The 16,879-nt window shown below is 42.9% G+C and overlaps 1 protein-coding gene across 3 annotated transcripts in view; it reads right to left on the reverse strand.

Annotated features, from left to right (window-relative positions):
* Positions 1-16,879, reverse strand: part of MBOAT1 (membrane bound O-acyltransferase domain containing 1) — a 1,680,446-nt gene that overhangs the window by 13,424 nt on the left and 1,650,143 nt on the right. The gene's annotated exons all lie outside the window — the stretch shown is intronic.

Consider the following 16,879-nt stretch of genomic DNA (forward strand, 5'->3'; position numbering starts at 1 on the left):
GACAGGTAATACAACTCATGAACGCTCTACAAAATGGTTACTGGTAAAGCTGGCAAGCGCAGTGCGCACAAACAGATTTATTTATGCACAGGTTTGACAGTTTTTCTACTGAAAACAGGTTCTGCCCAAGTAGAACATCCATCAAACATGTCAGAGAAAAAGCTATACAGATAAAATATTAAGGCACTGCGACAATGAAGTTAGAAAAGCAGTAAAGAATGGGAGGAAAAGATCCAAATAACTGAATCAGAAAATCAGTAGAAGATAGTAATGAGGGAAAAAAAGAAAGAACAAACGAACTCTACATGTACAGAAACAGCTTTCCTCTAGAAGAGAAATTTTGTAGCCCACAAGTGGTGGTCTGTTATAAGCAGCTGTGATTTTTAAAGGTGATTTTGAAACCACAGTAGCAAACATATTTTATATCCTATACTGTGTAAAGTCCATTTGAAATGCTAAATATTTAAATAAAAGTGACGTGGACACTCAATATGGCACCACAAGGAATTTTAATAAACACTAAGCACTTTCATCTCTAGCCTGGTTGAGGCAGCTTCACAGTAAAAAAAAAAATAAAAAAAAACTTTTTATAAAAATTAAAACAAATATTAACAAACTTCACATAAATTAATCAGCATAAAGCACATTGGTAAAATAAACACAAAGTATATTACCATTTCACTACAACTAAAATAAAGTCTAAAACCTAAACCAGCAGAGATAATAAAGTAAAAAAAAACAGCCAGCCATTAACAACTACATTTTAATACTTAAGTTTTCATTAATCCAGCTGCCATTCCAGTTTTTCCAGCCAACCATTTTCTGATAACACACTTCACCCTTTACAGGGTCAGAAGGGTGCTGGAGTCCATCCTAGCAACCAATGGGCAGAAGGCATTGAAACACATTCTGAACAGAGTGTGGGCCTATGACAGAATATACACACACTCACTCACTCATAGACACATTACATATACACTTAGACAATTTGGAAAATGACAGTTCACCTGTTGCATGTCCTTGAGAAGTCAGAAGAAGCCAAAGCATCTGGGGAAACTATGTGGAAAATGGTACAACATGCAGACTCTATAAAGAAGGTACCCCAGTTGAGACTCAAACCGCAGGACCTCTTGCTTTGATGCAGCACTGTTACTTGCCTGGCCATTGCAGTCTCCCAATCCAAAATCTCTTTTTTCTAATACTGTGTTCCTTTCAGCACTACAGATCATAATCTACAATGCCAGCCTCACTAAACCTGAACATTTTGAATTCTGTAAGAAGTGCCTATATTAGGCATTTGTTATTAACTTCTTTTAGCATGTGTTCTGGTCATTGCTCCTGACATGGAAGGCATCACAGCTGACACACAAGTAAAACATCATTGTAGATGCCACTAAAAGGCTGTTTACAGCCAAATAACTTGTGTGATGGATTTATAATACAATCTTCATAACAAACCTACAAAGCCTTTGTGGAAAATTACTCTTGATTTGGTTTCCACTGTTTGTTCAAACAATGTGACCATGTTCTAAAAAGTACAGTTGTGTTACCGTAAATGTAGATGTTCGAGTGTATTCACTGTTGCAGTCATTACTCTTGGGTTATCCTGCTGGCAGGCTACCCTCAGTAGGCCAGAATTCTAAAGTCTAGGTCCAGCGTCGGTTGCTGTCGCCTCTTCCCTGACGTCAGTGCACCAGTGGTATAAAAGATGCAGCCGACGCCATTTTTTTCAGTTTTTCTTGCCCCTGATGTCAAGTGCCCCCAAATTGGTAGGCTGTAAAATATGCCAATAAAAATGCATGCACAAAAATAACATCTCCTTCATCTACAAGCAAATACACCAAATAGGTTGTATAGGATAGAGAGGTGCAGACAAGTCCCAGCAAAGAAAAGGGGGATGGTGGGTGGGTAACCTGGACTGCAACAGTGAATACACTCGAACATCTACATTTATGGTAGGTACACAACTGTATTATGTTCGTGTTTCACTGTTGCAGTCATTACTCTTGGGTTGAATCCCAAAGCTGAGGAAGGGTGGCTGGGCTAAATAGGGTTAGGAGAGGCTATGAGGCCCTGCAGAACTGCAGTGGCAAAGCCTGCTCTGGACTTAGAGTAAAGAGGTAAGTGGTAGTGCTTTGTGAAGGTGTGCACTGAACTCCAAGTTGCAGCCTCTAAGATATCTTTGGCTAGAACTACTCTGAGGAAGGCTGTTGAAGTGGCTGCTGCTCTGGTGGAATGAGGCCTAATGCCCTAAGGCACTGATTTGTCATGTTGAAAATAGCAGAAACAGATGCAATGGCCTAGCCATTTAGAAATAGTCTGTTTTGAGATAGCCTTTCCTTTTGATCCTGCAGCATATGACACTAAACGTTGCTCAGTCTTTCTGAAAGCTTTAGTTCTGTCCAAGTAGAAGCGTAACTGCCTGTGTATGTCCAAATAATGCAGAATTTTCTCACCCTTGTTCTGTGGATTTGGATAAAAGGTAGGCTAGTGAATGGTTTGGTTAAGGGCCACACTGGACACCACCTTAGGCATAAATGTGGGGTTTGTCCTCAGAGAAACCCTGTCTGGATGAAAAATAATGAAAGGTTCCATAGCCATGAGTGCTTGTAACTCTGAGACTCGCTTTGCAGAGGTTATTGCTAGGAGCAGAGCTGTTTTCCAGGATAAGAATTTTATATCTGCTGTTGATGCTGGCTTGAAAGGAGGCAGTGTTAGTTTTTCCAAAACATAATTGAGGTCCCAGGCCGGAATTGGTGCTCTCCCTTTGAGGTCTAATGTTTTTGGCCCCTCTGAGGTACTGCCTTATTAAAGGATGAGAAAAGATAGGTTGTTCCGTATTGTAATGGGCTGAAATGGCAGCGGCATGAATCTTAATTGATGAAAAAGAAAGGTCTTAGTTCAGCATCTCAGTTAGGTATTGTAAAATCTGAGGGATATTTGGTACACACGTGTCACTGCCTTGTTCCTGGTTCCAAGCACAGAATCTCTTCCATTGTTCTGCATAAGATTTTCTGGTACTGGGCCTCCTGGCCTCCAAGATAACATCCATAACAGCTTTTGAAAGAGGAGTGTTCTGAATGGCTACATTATCTGCCATACTGCCAGATGTAAGGTCCTGAGTTAGCTGTGCAGGATCTGATTGTTTTGTTGGGTCAGTAAGTGAGAAGTTTGAGGCAATATCCATGCTGGACCTTGAGACAAGCTCTTTAGAATTGGGTACCAGTGCTGGCGTGGCCAGTCTGGTGCAATCAGTATCATTTTTGGCTTCTCTTGTCTGACTTTTAGGAGTACCCTGGGAAGGAGAGGCAGTGGGGGAAAAGCATATACCGTTAGATTTTTCCAGCTGAAGGATAGGGCGTCCACTTTCCATGCTTGCTTGTGATAAATCCTTGTGCAAAATCTCTGCAATTGGCAGTTGTGAGGGGAGGCAAATAGATCTATGTGTGGGCATCCCCATCTCCTTATTATCATGCTGAAGACTTGTGGATCCAGTTTCCATTCGTGGTGATCCAAGAGGTTTCTGCTTAGTTCGTCTGCCAGAGTATTTGTTTTTCCTGGCAGGAATTGTGCTTGCAGGTGAACTTGAAAAGCCAATGCTGGGTCCCATAAGGTCATTCTTGTCTGCAGAGGGGGTAGGAATGTGTACCTCCCTGCTTATGTACCACATGACCGTAGTGTTGTCTGTCTTCATCAGTAACTGTCCTGGATGAAGCAGGTCCTTGAAAGCTGTCAGGGCATTTTGAACAGCTAGCATCTCTTTCTGATTGATGTGAAGATGCATCTGGTTTGCAGGCCATGTGCTCTGAATACATTTTTCTGCCATATGGGCCCCCCAGGCATAGTCTGATGCATCCATTGTCAGTGTCTGTCTGGCTGTGGGTAATCTGAATGGCAGACCCTTGTTGTGGTGACAGGCTTCTGCCCACCATCGAAACTCCTGTTGCAGGCAGGGAATGAGTGCAATTACTGACTCCAGGCTGTGGCAATGCTGAGTCCAAACACTTTTTAGATACCAGTGACAAACTAGAGAAAAGTATAAAAACCACTACACGAAGCAATGAAAACCTCCCGAACTTACTGCCAGACACTCCGGATACAATGAAAGCACGTAACTGATGGTGTAAAAATAAAATTTATTTAAGCGTACTTTTAAAATCCACTTTTCGTCGAGCTACTCTAGCTCAACTTCCTCAGAATAAAAACCAACTCCAAGTTGTACTGCAATTATATCAATGGGCTAACATTTGAATGAGCTAACATTTAAATCTCATATCCTTCCCCCACGTGACTAAACTATTAACCACGTCCATCCACAATGGACCAATAATAGTAGGACAAAACATAAAACATGGATACATTAATAAAATTAATAAATTAATAAATTAATAAATTATTGCACCAAACAACTGAAAGATTTTTAGAATATGGCTTTGAATTAATTAGGGTTTTCATTAAATCTGCCAGTTTTAGGTATAAGTGAAACCCTTTTCCAACAGTTCTAGCTGCTCTGGCATAAAAAACAACATCTGCTAAATTAAATACGTTTTTATTTAATGTTGTCCATTGCAGAAATCCCTCCAGGCTCTCTCTCATTCCTCTATGTTACAAAGATGGCAGAACCTAATTTTTGATGTAACAGGTGTAGCCTGATTAGATTACTTAGTTGCCAAATGTTAATCATACATCTACATTCATTTTACTGAGCTCTACTAACTCGTACACCTCTTCAAGGTCCTTGTCTGAAAAAAGGTGTGAATGGTCATTTAAAAGTAAGTAAATTAGGATTCCAAATGCTCTTTGTTTGAGGCTTAGGCACTTGATTTAGCTTATCATCAGAAATCAGGACTACACAGAAGTGTGTAACAGTGACATGCTATTTTTTTCTTCTTTAGAGGTGACAGACTAGAAGGAGATCGAAAGACTTGCAATGTTGCTGAAGATGAACTAGCGATCTTTTATCCAGAGTTTAACACTAAAATTATTGAACTGTCAGTACTGCCTCTGCTAAATCTCAAAAAATTCAGAGGAGGACAGGCAGGCAGGAACTACTAGCTGGATGGAACAACAAAGATGACAAAATACTACAACTATCTGTAAATCACATTACAAATCCGGTTGCTAACAGTTAAAGTGATCCCATGTCTCTTCCTCTTCATCCAGAGTCTCTTCAACCATTTCCAGGACATTAAGATCTTTAATTCTTTACCAGAGGGAAGAAAAGAATATCAGACGCATTAAATCATACTTATGTCAGTGTCTTAAAAGGCAGCACAATTGCCTTTGGTGCTTGAAGATCAGAAAGCTGTGGATTTCATTCCCACTCCTGGTGATTGGCTTAATATTTCAGATTGCTGGTATTGCAGTGCAACTTTAAGGTGTGATACACTCCAGAGTGTACCACCCTTTGAATGGAATGTTAAACTGAGTTCCAATCTGCGTGAGTTGGTGGTACTCAAGTGGATGTAAAATATACCATGGCACTTATCAAAAGAGTAGGAAAAGATTTCCCAATGCCATGGCCAAATCTCCTCTAGTAATAAAAAATACTACTTTGATTCTCCCTCGAAAAGAATCCACTAGCCCAGTAGGACTAACCCAGTCAACAAAGGATCAATAAAATAAAACAAATACAATAATATCAAAGTATGTTCATATCTTATAAGAGTTCAGATAATCATATTCTGAAGACACAGCAATGAATGAAGTATTTTCCCAATCTTAACACAAAAGAAAATCGTACTACTTAGCAACAGAAAGCAGCACAGCATCATTTGCTCCATTTTTTTTGTTCTGTCTGGATATAGAAGATCTGTACACTCTTTTTAGATGAAGATGCTATTGTAGTTAAAAAAAAAACACACACACCGACCAACTCCAAAGTTGCAAAACCACATCAAAATGTTGGAAAATGCTGAAAGAACGGACACAGTCCAGGTGGAATAAAATATCTTCTACTGATGTTTTCCTGGTACCTCGGTTCAAAAGCCTTTCAAGGAAGTCATTTTACATCAAGATTTGCAACACACACACACACATATATATATATATATATATATATATATATATATTATATATATATATATATATATATATATGCATCAATTGAAATTAATTGCATTTGTACAATTAGGAAAAGCCAATTAGCAAATATAAATTATTTTACCCCTTGGCTTGTCCATCCAAAGACTTAATGCATCAATGACATTTTGTTAATATATAGAATACACCATGAGGTTTGCATGCATTGCCTTCATTCTGCTATTGCATTTCGGTCAACATTTAGTGACACCCTGCCAAAACCATACCAAGTATCAATTATGATACTCCACACAGCAATGTGACGCATGGGGAAGCATATTGAATGTGCATCCAATACTAGTCAGAATTGTTACTATTAACAATGACTAAATAATAGATCTGTGTATATACAGCATCCTAGAACGGATTCCAGAGCATATCTCCTGCTTCGACCAGATATGGTTATGACCCTGTGTGTTAGCTTTTAATTTGCTTCCTTTTTCTTTAAGCATTTGCCTAGTCTGTTGCTGTTTTTTGGTGATTAATCCTTAGCTTTGTTTTGACATTTTTTGAGTGTTGTGCGGCTTTGTGTTTTATTGTTTGTTATTTTGAAGTTTCTTTTAGTTTTATTTAGTTGTTTAAAGTTTTCGTTTTGGTTGTTGTGTGTGTGTGCTTTTTTAGGTTTTTTGGTTTGGGTGTGTTGTGCTCAGCCTTAGCCTTGTTTTTTTGTGATGTTCCGGTTCTGGCTTGCCAAAATGTACTGAGATCTGGGGTATAAGGGTGCTTTTCATGGCGAACTGTCTCTTGGCTGCTTCCATGGTTGAACGAGGCTGGCTGAACTGAGGTTGGAGCTTGCGAGTTCGGCCTACCCCTGTAGGGGGAGGTCGGAGCTGGACCTGGCTGGTGGAGTTTACCTCCGGCCCCCTCCCCTCATCACCAAGCCTCAGCAACCTGTTGAGGGTCACCCTCTCCTGGGGCTGGGCCTCAGCCTGCCGGAGGGGATTCTCGGAGGAGGAATCCTCCCTCCCCTGCTCCTCTCACAGGGGAGGGAGGAGGAGGGCAGGAGGCAGAACTCTTCTCGGAGAGCTTCTCTCCCCTGCCTGAGCCTCTCTCTCTTAGTCCTTCTTCCTCGGCGGAAGCCCCCCCTCACTTCTCTCCTGCCTCAGGGAGGAGGAGCCGAAATTCCTAGGAGGTGTTTGGAGGCCCCTCAGAGGTCCGGGGCGGCCTCCAGGCCCGCCTATTTTTCTATTGATGGAGTTGGACCACACGGATGATCGGGAAATTCTGTCCAGGGAATGCAATGGGAGGGAGATCCTGAGTCCGCGGCCGGAGGGGATCTGGGCCTTCGGCCTTGGCGCTTCCCCGGCTCGACATCACCTCGGGCGGGGCCCGGTCGCCGCCCCCGGCTTGGCCCGGGATCGTCGGTGTGGCTCCGAGGGATCGACCCACGCTCGAGTGCTCCGAGCCGCCGGCGACCTCTCCTTCTCCGACCTCCCCTCTCGCTGAGCCGGCGTTCCTCCCTCGTCCCAGGTCGGGCTCGTCTCTCCCGGATCCGGTTTTGGCTCCGGCACCGATCCGTCTTCCCCGGATCGAGCGCTCGTGCGGCTCTGTCATTGCCGATCGAACATCCCGGTGCTCTTGCGTACCAGGGGGGGCCCTGCTTTTCCTCCCCGTCGCCCCCCTGCCACGGCTCCATCCCTTTTCCCCATCGGTGGGCGGTTCCTGACTCGGCTCCAGGGACACCCGAAGTACCTTGAACAGTCTCCCCCTTGGTCGGTCCAACCCCTAGCCGAGCCCGACGGAAGTGGACTACTTGTGAAGGGAAAGGGCGAAGAGGTCTCCCTCGAGGACGCCTCGATTGGCTGACTCTGAGGATGGGGATGGAGGGGGGGTGGTCCCCTGAGGGCGTCTCATTTGGAGACATCATGGAGATGTTAGGAATGGGAGGTCTCCCCCCCCTGAGGCCCCTCTGGAGTCTGTGTTCTTGGAGGCATTAGTAGGTGCTTCTGAGGATTTGGTGTCCCCTTAATTAGGCCCTGCTCGACTGCATTCTTGATCTTATTCCATCAGGCGCAAGGGAGTCCCCAAGTGGGAGCCCTCCGATGGAGATCTTTCCCACCCGGAGGCCACGCACTGCCGCAGCCAGGAGAGTCCTAGATGCCATCATGATCTCTGGGATGATGCCGGGAGGTGGCCCAGGAGAGAATGGTCATTCCCCAGCGGGCAGGGAGAGAGGCCGATGACAGTACCAGAGGGCGAGTTTTAGTTCAGCAACCTTCTCCTTGAGGCTGATCTTCTCCCATGTCAGTCTCATGCGGTTCACATATTAAATGAGTATGGCCACTCTGCATCTGTCGGAGTCAAGCCTATGCGGGCTATTTATGCTTTCTCATGCTACTGCAACAGGAGTGGAGTTCCAATACATCTATCGCCTGACATTTCATGGCATTTACTGAGTTGCTTTCCAAAGCCAGAGGGCCAAGCTGGGCCAATCTGAGGCGACAGCATTGAGGTTGAGCGCCCCTTTGCCTTGTCCTGAAGGCGAAGAGGAGTCCAGAGCGGCCTTGTTTGAGAAGCCAAGAGCTTTGAACCTGAGTGGGGTGAAGACCAGCTCTGCAGAGAGAGTAGTCCTTCCCAGCTCCCCAGAAAGAAGCTCTCCAAAGCGGAGGATTTGGAAGAAGGTAACCTTCTTCCTTCCCCCAGAGTCCCCACCTGGCAGCAAGGGGGCCAGGGGGCAGAGGCAGAGTTGAGGGCTGGGAGGTAACTAGACCTGCAGAGAGAACTCACCAGAGGCAGGCAGTTGGGGAACTCAGTGCCTGGTAGACGAGCTGCAACCCTTTGGACCAGGAGAACCGCTTTCTGCGTCTGGGAGGCAGCCGAAGAGCACCTTCAGACCGTCTCTCTTGGGAGTGTCCATCAACAGATCCCACGGTTCCTTTTTCATATCATAACAACAGCCTCAAATAGTAGCTCCCCCAGAGGAATCCAAGGGGGATATTCAAGGTCCCAATTCCGCTATTTAAAATCAGCTCCCCTGCGCTCAAACCAAAGTATCCACAAACCCGAAAAAGTTTTAGACTATTCAAAGACGGAGAGAAATTTCCTGCCAACCTTAGCGAGGCCGGTTAAGAACCATGCAGGAGAACAAAAGGACAACCTGACATAAATAGACTCTTCTCAGGGCAATCCAGACTGCGCTCTTTCCCCCTCGGACAGGACTGTGCACCTTGTGCTCCACCTCACCGACGCAGGGATGCTACCATTTCAGTGCCTCAGGACCCCAAGGAGGTTACTACCACTCTGATCAGGAGGTTTCCCAAGGTGTTCAGGAGTTTTCAGGTTGCCCTGGATCACACCCCAGTGTGTTTCTGTAAGGTGCTTGGGGACCCCTGGCAAGGTGGGTACCAAGGTGCTCAGCCATTACCTGACTGGCTGGCTTGATTACCAGGCTCAACTGATATTCTGTGCTCTCATCCGGGCATCTTCATTCAACACATCTTGGGTCAATTTCGAGGACGGAACAATCTCTACGTTACCACACCATCATTTGTGAACAAGGAGACCTCTTGCGATCAACCAACGCAGCTTTTCACCTCCCCAGACAATTATAGACAACCTGGCACACCTTACGCAGCTGATCCTTCCGTCATCTATGACAGTATTTCCCACCCTGGCAACTTCATCAGTCATGCTCTTCAGCTACTCATCCTCCACTCCCCGCTGTCGCCCTCAGGTTCGCATGTTCATTCCTTCAGTGCTCCTCTCTCAGTTTTCATGGACGAGGGCTCCCTTTTGGTCGGGCTTTTTTTCAGGTCTCCTCTCTTCCTTGGTGGCTTCTTCCGGAGTGGGGCAAAGACCAGCATTTCTTCTTCTTTCCGGTGGCCACACAGTGTCACTGCCGGGTGGAGGCCGCTGCATTTCGACCCGCGGAAGTGACTCCCAGAAACTGGCTCGGGCAGATATAGGGGAAAGAGAAATGAGGGCAATGCTCCACCACAGGCACTCATCAGAGAATTCTTCCTTCAGGGACTAACTAGTCGGGACAGTGGTGCCTCAGGGGGTGCAATCTTCATCAACAAACAGGAGGAGACAGAGAGCTACCCCTTGGTCGAGGCCATGAGAGTCTGGGCTGGGCGAATTTCCACCAAACGCCAGGTTAGCAGAATTCATGAGAACAGTCCCAGTTCCTTTAGCATTCCGGAATCAGGCACATCCGCTCTCTCTCCACCAAGGTCGCTTCACATGCTTTGGGCTCCGCCTTTCAACGTCAGTGGTAGCTCATCCTTTCTCCTCAGATCTTTTCTCTTCCTGCGAAGCCAACTTGGCTCTTTTTCTTTGCCTCCCAGTCCCCTTATGCTCCCGTCCTGCTTATGGGAATGCGAGGACTTCGCCTGAGATGAGGCCCCTCTCTCCTTCCTCTCCTGCAGGGAGCAGCAGAACTCCAACAGTTTGCTCTCTGCAGAATGATTCCCATGAGCCTGCGCCCGTTGTGTCCCCTTGGTTCCATTCTCTACCCCTGTCATAAACAAATGGATTCACCCTCCCTCCCACCCGATCTCATCATCCACCCTCTGGGAATGTCGGTTCCCCATCTGGACCCCTTACCCCAACAGTTCCCCCTTTAGTGACTCAGTTGGCACCTCATAGTGGACCTTCACATACTCGGTACGACGCCACGGCATTTAGTGGCAGCTAATAAACCTTTCTTCATTTAGGTTTATCGGGTAAATGGGATCTCTTTTTGGATCCCATTTCAGAAGACAATGGACTTTTTTTCGGCACTCTAGTCCAGTTTGCAAGTTTTCTAACTCTAAAACCTCTTTCATCAAGGTTCTTTCTGCTAGATTAAGGGACACACATTGCTCATGACATCCATTGTTATTTGCACACACACCTCACTCATGATTTATTTGACCGTGGTATTTTTCAAACTTATCTCGGTGAAATTATGCAAAAGGAGGTTGGGCCACCTTTTTGTTTGTTCTCCTGACTTGTCTTTTAGTTGCTCTTAGCCTTGCTCCTCCGTTTGCTGACTGATTTAAAGTACCTTTAAAGAAGACTGCCTGGTACCTAGCCTTTCAGCCAGCAGAAGAGTGTTCCTGAAAGCTCAGGCTAGCTTTCAGGCTCAGCTCTTACCTTTCTTTCTTCCCTGATTTCTTTCTTTCTTCTCCCTTCCTTCTTTCTTCCCTTAGGACCAATTCTTCTTCAACTTAAGTTCAACAATTCTGTCACTTTTTTTGTGAAATCAATCAATCAAACAATGTTTTAAATTAATTGCATGGATGTGGATATTCAAAATACAATTTATTTTTTTATAAACAGCTGACAGCTTGTCTCCTCAGCTAACATAACACTGGGTCAAGCAAAATCTAAACAGGTAATTGTCTAAGTAAAGCTAACACTATGGGTCTAATATATCATTGTATTGTATTCTGCAGGCATACTTCAGGTAGACCTGCCTCTCAGAGAGGTTACCTCATTCTACTAGGGCAGTTTCCACGTCAGCGCCTTTAAGTCCCAGTGTATCATTGTTGAGCCTGGCGCGCTGCAGTAGCTTGCCCTGTTTCATTTCTTCATTTATCATTACAAGGTGGATCATTACAAGAGAGGCATTTGCTGCATGCTGTTTGCTCAACATCCTTTCATTCGATGAGGCTCCCTTCACTTGTAGAGCTAGGGACTCTTGCTAGGACTCAGTCCCACAGCACGACGAAGTCTTTCTTTAGACTTTTTGAATTTAGAAGTCACCACTCACCATTCCGTTCATAGGAGACATCTACTTCGGATCGATCCCCCTCCTCCATCTGACCTTTATAGGATTATATATATTTAGTGTTGTTTTAGTTGCTGTTTTTCAGAGTTTTGAGGCAAAACTCATCTGTCAGTCAGTCTGAGGGCAGTTAGGGGTGGTGAGAGGAGGAGGAGGCTCGGAGGAGAGCCTAAGCTTTTGAATTGCAGATCATCCGAGATCGATCGGGATCGACACAGGTTGCATCCGAATGAAGTCACCTACTCAGATGGAATGTTATGGTGAGTACATAACTTCTAATTTAATCACCATAAATATCAGACCAATCGGCCCGAAAACAAAGTATTGTAAGTCTAATGAAATGTATGGGAAAATTCCATATACACCCCAGAAAGTGAGCAAGCTATATATTAATCAGATAGTCCATAACACCTTTTCTAGAAAAATAGATCCATCATGAAAAATCAACTAACACCTACACTTCCTTTATTAACAAATTTTATATTGATTTCCTGGTTCAAACCATTGGGAATTAGCATGCCGTAATTGATGATGAATTCAGTCTCCAACCTTAACAATTCAGTCAAAAAGAGCTCACCCCATCTATTAAATGGTTTAGCCAAAACACTGAGGAATAAGCTGGCATCAAAGCCAGCATGAACCAACTGGAAGTGTTCTGCCACTGGATTCTCCAATCTACTATGTCTAATGTCACCTAAATTATCCAATATACGATTTTTGACCATCCTCTTTAATTGTCCAATGTACCATCTGGCAGGAACACATTCACAGTGAATAATGTATACCACCCTACAGGACCTGCAATTAAACAGCTCCGTGGCCCTATATTTTTTACCATTTATAAGGCTTTGGTCCAAATTACGAACTCTCCTGAAAATTTTACATTGTCCACATGCATAACATCCCTTAAATCCTTGTGTTTTCTTAACCCTTCTAAGGTTCAGCAATTCCTTCAAATTAGAAAAGCGACTACAGGAAAAAGTAATGTTCCTGGGGAACAAATTCTTCAGGGTTGGCTCATTTGCAACCATGGGCCAAAATCTTTCCACTACCATCTTCATGCTACTTGAGAATGGAGAATACTTTGTAACGAAAAATAATTTTTCATTGCTATCTGTATCTCGTGCAGACTCCAAATTGACTGTGTGCTTATGTCTATTGCTTCTTGAGACAGATGTATATGAACACCTTATCCAAACCCCCTTTCTACCTTATTAAGAATGTGTGAACTATAACCTCTTTTCAACAGCTTTTATCTCACTTTCAAAAATTCTTCCTTCACAGTATGTTTTTCACAAATGTTGTTAAAAATACAATTGTATTCCCCATATGGTAAGACAGCCAATAAGTGTGGGGGGGGATGCATACTATCCACTGATAAGAAATTATTGACTGCTGTCTCTTTGGTGAAAGGCTTGAATGAAATTTTCCAATCTCTGGTTGCAAAAAATTCCATGTCAAGAAACTGCGTTCTCTTCAGGTCTGTATAATAAGTGAACTCTAACCCTAAGGTGTTTCTCTGATTGAGATTGTCCACAAAATCATGAAACTCAAAGACATCACCCCTGCACACAAAAAACAAATCATCTATATATCTCCTATAGATGATTACTTGCTGTCTAAAAAATTCAGTGTTAAAAATGAACAAATTCTCAAAATGATTCATAAAGATTATGGCATAGGACGGGGCATAAGATGCCCCCATCGCTGTGCCCTCTTTTTGTAAAAAAAATACTGCTTATTGAACTTGAAACAGTTGTGTGTCAGGGAAAATTCTCTAATAGCTGTAAAATATAATTCGTATGTGGACCCTCCCCCAGCATCTTGCCAACTGCTTCCAAACCCCAAATGTTTTTGATACTTGTATAAAGAGATTTCACATCAACAGTTGCCCAATAGTTACCTGTGTTCCATTTCAAACCTCTCACCAAATCACACAAGTCTTTACCATTTCTTATGTGAGAAACTATTCTCTTCAAGTAAACTTTTAATTGATAATCTAGAAAAATTTCCATATTTTGCAAAAAATAACCCTTGCCAGATATAGTATTGGCCTACCTGGTGGGTTATATACATTTTGATGTACTTTGGGTATGATGAAAAAAAACTGCATCCCTTGGGTTTTTTACAAAAAGTTTCTTAACATTAGTATGGGAAAAAAAGCCTAGTCTTTCACATCTTTCTAATAAATCCAATAACTCTCCATTGAAAGTAGAGACGACCTCTTCCGATACCACAGAATACACAGATTGGTCCCTCAACAGCTCTTCAGCCATGCTATTATACTTTGCAATGGGTAAAATTACCCAATTTCCTCCTTTATCAGCTTGAGTATACACATATTTATCATTGACATCTCTCAAGCTGTTTAATGCCTGCCATTGGCTTTTGTTTAAATGATATGTCCTCTGTCTTCGTATGAATCTGTTATATTCTGATTCAACCTACCTGCATATAACATTCTCAAACTATCGCAAAATGGATGAAATGTTTGGCGGAAAAAATCAATGCGATTAATGCGATGAGGGACCTGTGGAACCATAAGTCTGCCATACCCTGTGTGAAACCCTCCATCAAACATGGCCATATTTTCCTCTGTTTCTCCCACTAGCAAATCAACTATCTCCTCACAGAACTCATTAACATGTATAGACACATTCAGAAGTGAATTGTCGGAACTTATACCCAGATTGTCCCCCTCCATTGCATTGTTAATCTCTTCACTGGCATTGACATTTACATCTCTATTTTGAAAAAAACACTTTTAAATGTAGTTTCCTACAAAAATTATTTATTTCCAACATAACATCAGCCAATGATGGAAAAAATGTGGGGACAAACTTACTGCCCTTTAACAATAAGCTTTCCACATCATTACTTACATTTAAATTTGAAAGATTAATGATGTTTAAGCCCGTATGTTCACCTTGCATAACCCCGTGCGACACATTGCTGGATGCAAAACAAGCCTCGTTTTCATTATTAATCAAAACATTAACATTCAAATCAACACAAATGTCATTAATTAATTCTTCTTCTGTTGTTGCCTCCTCCACTGAACGTGTTCGCTCCCTGCCACTTCCGACCCCTGGTCCTGACTTGTGTCGTGGATGGTTGTTCCTCTACATTCTCCTCATTCAACATGGCCTCCTCAAATGACACATTCTTCTTTCCGCTGGATGATGTTTCAGCTGAAGAGGCTGAAGAATCATGTACTGAACGGGTTTTATTGCCATTGCAAACATTTCTAGATCTGCCCCATTCTCGGTTTTCTTTGCCATGAGAAATGGTGCCATTTTTAGTGTCTCTAATGTCCTGTTCTAATTTTCCCCTTTTCCATGTAATCACAGCTTCCTCGACCTTACACACATGGCCCTGTATCTCTTTGATCCTGTTGCTGAAAGGCAAAGTGGGAACAGTTTTACTTAAACGGTCTTGTAACTGTAAAATCTCCTCCTGCACTTTAGCATGTTGTCTAATGTTCTTTTAACAAGTATTTTCAACCACCCCATAGTACATGTCACAGCAATCTGTTTCCATTCATCGAGCAAATCATTCTCTTCTTAAGAAAAGTCAAATGAAGGTAGCCGGTCTACTCTAATACCCCTAGGGGGTCAGGTCCAAACTTAAATAATTCTCAAGTAGACCAGTATCATAAAAAAGAGTCACCTCTTTGTTGAGCAAACGCTCTAGCAACAAAAAGTCCCCTTCATGCAAATCTGGTTCTCCCAATTGCCATAAGTCTTTGGAAGCTGCTCTGGCATCCCTTTCCTTCCATAACTTGACCAACAAGGCGGGACCAGAAACAGAAGGGTGATCAGCCTCAGTTCCAGACATAGAGCGCCAGCTACTTCAGCTCAAGCCCGCAAAATAGTAAAAAACACAAACCAACCAACTCCAAAACTGCAAATCCACATCAAAATGCTGGAAAATGCTGAAAGAACGGACACAGTCCAGGTGGAATAAAATATCTTTTACAGATGTTTTCCCAGTACCTCGGCTCAAAAGCCTTTCAAGGAAGTCATTTTACATCAAGATTTGCAACACACACACGCACACATACATATATATATATATATATATATATATATATATATATATATATGCATTAATTGAACTTAATTGCATTTGTACAATTAAGGAAAGCCAGTTAGCAAATGCAAATCATTTTAACCCTTGGCTTGTCCATCCAAAGACTTAATGCATCAGTGACATTTTGTTAATACATAGAATACACCATGAAGCTTGCATGCATTGCCTTCATTCTGCTATTGCATTTCATTCAAAATTTAGTGACACCCTGCCAAAACCATATCAAGTATCAATTATGATATTCCAAACAGCAATGTGATGCATGGGGAAGCATATTGAATGCACATCCAATACTAGTCAGAATTGTTACCATTAACAATGACTAAATAATAGTTTAATCACCATACATATAAGACCAATCGGTCCGATCTTTCAGCATTTTGATGTGGTGATGCTACTGTAGTTCTCTAGCTCTGGATGATGCATTGATTGTACTTTCCTTCCTCACTGGACCCAGGTTTTGACTGAAAATAGTCTTCAAACCAACTCATCTACCAATTCAACAAATGAAATAAATAAAATAAAATCAATAAAACACTGACTTGTACAGTCTCTTTCATGATGGTTGTTCAGTAACAAATCTTAGCTTTGTAGAATACACAGAATCATGTGAAGAATTTATAAAGGTTACTGAAAGGTGTACACCTTGTGGTAACCATTTCAAATTTAAAGACACCCTTAACAAGGTCCTTTGAAGAAGCTGTGCAGCACCTTGTAAGGCCAAGCAAGGCAGTTTGAGGGAGGCATATATACTAATTAGTGATGTGCTCTCTCTCTCCCCTGGATCCACCTCCATGAAGGCATCTACATGCATAGTGATTCAGGGAATTGCTCAACCATGTAGATTAGCACAGCCACTCCTACTACATTACAGTAGTGAACACGGCCACAAGGCCACTGTAGTAGAGATTAGCACAGGGGAATTCAGTGATAAGGTAGGGTTATGAGGTGCATGCATACATATAAGCAAGGGGCTGTGTGTGTGTGTGTGTGTGT

Source organism: Protopterus annectens, chromosome 1.part0 (assembly GCF_019279795.1).
Source record: "Protopterus annectens isolate FY-2018-M chromosome 1.part0, PAN1.0, whole genome shotgun sequence".
NCBI lineage: Eukaryota > Metazoa > Chordata > Ceratodontiformes > Protopteridae > Protopterus > Protopterus annectens.